Below are 5,419 nucleotides of genomic sequence, written 5' to 3' on the forward strand. Positions count from 1 at the left end.
GGTTATTCATATTCGTCCAATCACACTCTTTGTTACAAACTATCTAGGGTTTTAGCCCCATTTACAAAAATACTGTCTACGCTGTTTACTTCGATTTGTTGCCATATCAATCCGGGACTGCACATATGTACACGCACACACACACACACACACACACACACACACACACACACACACACACACACATATATATATATATATATATATATATATATATATATATATATATATGTAAATATACATTACATACACACACACACACACACACACACACACACACACACACACACACACACACACACACATATATATATATATATATATATATGTATATATATATATATATATATATATATATATATATATATATATATATTTGTGTGTGTGCGCGCGCGCGCGTGTGTGTGTGTGTGTGTGTGTGTGTACATATATACATAAGTATGTATATATGTATAAGTATATATATATGTATAAGTATATATATATATATATATATATATATATATATATATATATATGAATATATATATATGTACAAACAAAAAGTAAAGAAAAGGATATCAAAAGATAAGGAAAGAAAGGAAAAAAGAGGAGCACACACAACTGAAGGCGCCGGGCCCTCGAGCGTCCGCCGCCCGGGTGTTGTCATGACGGTCCACCCGCGCCTTCAGCCTCGCCTTCAGCCTCGCCTTCAGTCTCCGGGGCGCAGCAGAAAACCGCGGTGGCACCCGGTGCTGGCACGGCAGTTTGCACATGAAATACGATTTTCTTATAAAAGGAAAATTATGAATATGCTGTTTCCACATTGATGATATTCCAAGCTACATGAATCAGCGTAATCCGACAGCTGATCAAACGACGTGAATTCCCAGTGAGCGATGGATCACAGGTGAGAAATGCCTGCTTAACAGTGCTTTACGAAAGGGGTTGCGAGGGAACTTAAAAAAATAAAAAAGAAAGAAAAAAACCTGCGTATTCGACTGGAATCATTTGGAAGCAATTCGTGTCCCTTTACAATACTCGTTTATACATAACACGCATACACATAGGTAGACAGATAGATGTTTGAGCACAGATTACATAATATTTTACACAAATAGGCAAAACATCGCCGTACTAACATAACGACTTATAAAATGAAATACAATACTGCATTTTTGGTTGATATAAGGAGATATAGAACAGTTTATGTAGAACTGCAAAACACACATAAGGTCAACTTACAGAGTAATTCATAAGACGAATATCTACACGTAAAATAAAAGGGAATAACACAAAATCAAAGTAAAATACAGCCAAACTGACACATTAAACCATACCTGCATCAAAATAGCATTCAAAGTAAACAGAGAAAGTTGCTAACTTGCCATTCAATGCACAAAAACGACTAAGCTATAACATTAAAACAAGAATTAATGGAAAAATAAAATAGGAAACTGTAAAATACCATAAACTAAGCGAGAAACCTTATAATCGATATGACCAAGTTAAGACGTTAAGATATAAAACACAGCAGCTGAACCATTAAAAGGATACCACTCACCTGTATCTCATGAAGACATTAACAAGGGAAAATTGCAGTCCTCCGCCTACTACTCTCATATATAAACTCACACACACGCACACACACACACACACACACACACATATATATATATATATACATATATATATATATATATATATATATATATATATATATATATATATATATATATATATATATATACACACATACATACACGCACACACACACACACACACACACACACACACACACACACACACACACATATATATATATATATATATATATATATATATATATATATATATATATATATATACACACATACATACACACACACACACACACACACACACACACACACACACACATATATATATATATATATATATATATATATATATATATATATATATATATAGAGAGAGAGAGAGAGAGAGAGAGAGAGAGAGAGAGAGAGAGAGAGAGAGAGATACGCGCGCGCGCGCGTGTGTGTGCGTGGTTGTATATATAGATATATAGATAAATGTATATATACATGCATGGATATAAATATGAATGTATATGTATCTATGAATATAAATACAAACAAATATGAATATGAATATATATATATATATATATATATATATATATATATATATATATATATATATATTCAGATAGATACATACGTGTACATTATGTTTTTAGCGAAATCAGGTCTGCGGTTTGCAGTTTTGCAAAGAAACCGTAATTCTAGTAAGTTTATTTCAAATGTTTAGTTACTCTTTCATAAAAAAAGAATGAAAAAAGAAAAATGACCATTTTGCAAAATCATCGATAATCCAGCCCAAGGATGAAAAACAGTAAGGATAATTCAGTGACACCTAGACTGTCGAGTCACAGAGAGCTTTACATACCTTGGTAGTGTAGTTCATAACTCTGGGCTGTCAGACCATGAAGTCAGCAGACGGATTGGCCTGGCAGCAGGGGTCATGAACTCTCTCAACAAGAGTATTTGGAGATGTCGGTACCTGTGCAGAAGGACCAAGCTACGGGTTTTCCAGGCCCTGATAATGCCACTTTTGCTATACGGTAGCGAAACCTGGACATTGTCCTGTGCCTTGGAGGCTCGTCTTGAAGCCTTTTGTAATAGGTCCTTGCGCCAGATCATGGGGTACTGTTGGCGGGACCATGTGTCCAACCAACGGTTGCACCGTGAGACTGGCACAAGACCTGTTATCTGTACAATCCGTGATCGCCAACTCAGGCTATACGGCCACCTGGCTCGCTTTCCTCAGGATGATCCTGCCCATCAGGTCGTCTCTGTTCGAGACAACCCTGGGTGGAGGAGGCCTGTGGGACGACCGAGGAAGTCATGGCTTGGGCAGATCGACCAAACCTGCCGTGAAGAACTAGAGATGGGCCGAGTCCCTGCCTGGCGTCTAGCCATGAGGGATCCTCGTAGGTGGAAGCGAAGGGTGGATGCGGCTATGCGCCCCCATGATGATGATGATAGACTGTCGAGACGTCAAGTGCTCCATCACGGCCGAGACACTCGCCTGCAAAAATCTCGTTCAAACCCCAAAATTCTCTCTTCAGTCTTGGATTTATTAAAAAATTTAAACATAATACAGTGTGGTGCTTTTTTTTGTGATATTAATAGACAAGAATATACAATATAGTGAGATGATAGCTCACGCTTACCTGCCATTATTAGTACAGCTATAAACCTAGACATCAGATTATTGACCAACTTTCTTGGCAATTTTTCATTATTCTCCTTTGAAAACATAATCTTTCCCTGTGTTTCACCTTCATTTTGCTCTACATCTGATATTTTCCCACAGGTAGGCCTATAACTTTTCATCTCTCGTCACTGCCTTATTCTTTAGGCATAATTTAGTTCCAAATAGCTATCCTAGATTAATTTAACTTGGCCTTAGTATAAAAACACATTACTTACTACTGAGAAAAGATATTTATCACATTCAAGCAGACAAATTATCTCAACAAACATGCAGGAATCCATCTTGTATAGTGGGAGAAAGCTATACAGAACTGAAATTAGGCGACCTTAGTCTGTCGCTTTGAAATGTCGGGAACAAACTCAGGCAATCTCAGGAATCAGCTTATCTGCCCGACAGCATGCATGGATCCACTGCTTAAGTACTTGCTTTGTCTTTGGAAATCTATAGAAATAAAGCTTTTTTTTAATTTTTTTTTTTTTTACATTCATTATAACTATTGCACCCGGTCACAGTACACGTCACTGTTCAGAAAAAGAAACATACAAAAAACTGATTTGTTGCTCCGCATATGGGTCTCCAGTGGCGGTATTCACAAAAGGTCATAGACACCGAAATTTATCTTTGACTGAAAAAAGTCTTTGACCAAGATTTTGTTTATGGCATCTCAGGAAAATGTACTTAACACCCGATTTTTGCCTATAACTCAGCCGAAGTTTAGGACAGGTCCGGAAGTCACCACGAACGCAAGGACGGTTTAAATTCTCCTGAGATTTTACTTGTTGAAGATAACACCGCGTCAGAAATGACACAAAACACTTCCCTGTCACTTTTTAAACTTTTGTTAAACGTTAAATGGGATGTTCCCTCCTTGTTAGCTACAGTTTTCTTAGATAAACACAAATGGCTACGCGCGCTTTCTCAGCTGACGTGATCATAAATGTATAGGGTGCCATGTAAACATAGAAAAGATACTAGATATGCAATATTATTGAGATTCACTGCAATGGTCATTTGATTTCATGTTTACATTGATTTATTATGATAGGATCTTCCAATGTAAATATAAGTTCTAGTTAAGTGTTGACTTTGAAATGTGGCAGTGCAAGTCATAAATAAAATCTCTAAAGGCGCGTTCACACTTGTTGCATTTCCACATATCGTATCATCGTTGCGTAGCAGTGTGGATGGGATAGGACTATTTTTGTGGTTCTTTCACGTTTCCGTGTTTATTTCTTGCTACCGTTTTCGCTGGCAAATTTTCTTTTGGCATTTTGTTAAAATTATAAGCTATAATAAATAATCGTTATAGTAATGCAAAAAAATATATTTTTATAATATAAATCGATTCAAAGACTGTCTAAATTATAAATAATATTTAAAAAATGGCAAAATTCTCTCTTGTATTTAATATTAACAGATACAAGTTAGTAACTAGGTGCTCGCCTGTTTGTTTACATTTGTGATTACGTTCCCCCGACCCCTGACTGGATGTGAGTTGCGAGAAGACGGTGTTATTTAGCATTATAGATTCGTTGTTTCGCATCAAATCGTCGCCTCATAACCAGAATGACGTCCATCTTCACCAGAACCTGTGCGAGGGTTGGAACCATCTTCCGCTGTTTAAAATTTTCGTCAGACTGTTTCCGTAGTTCTCATCGCTGGTGTGACTGGCCGCGCCAAAATGACAACGGTTTCCGTGGTGCCAGCGGAAAAAGTCCAAGCGTGACACGGCTTTCAGGCAAATTTGGAAGCCAATGATGATTTTTAGGACTCTTTAAATTTGTCAAAGAAATTACGAAGGGTGTATAACTACTCTGCGATTTGGTCTATAATTTGCTCCGTTGTCACATCTCAGCTAATGCTGATAATAGAACAAACATTTAAATCATTAGAGACCCTGTTCCGATAATATATTGTAATAAGATGATAAGGTAAATATGACAAATATTGCTTATATCATAAAGGTAATACACATTTATTATATCTGTGATGTGACGTCTCTACGTGTTTTGTTACTGCATTACTTCTGAAGGCGGGCGCCGATTTTTTAAAATTATAAAATACAGCAATAAAAATATATAGGAGACGGCTCAAGAAACGTTTGATGATTTATCAAGAGTAGCCTTGAAGCTTTTATTATTTCCAAAGTGGAAGTAAT

This window comes from Penaeus vannamei, chromosome 8, assembly GCF_042767895.1.
Source record: "Penaeus vannamei isolate JL-2024 chromosome 8, ASM4276789v1, whole genome shotgun sequence".
In the NCBI taxonomy this organism is placed as follows: Eukaryota; Metazoa; Arthropoda; class Malacostraca; order Decapoda; family Penaeidae; genus Penaeus; species Penaeus vannamei.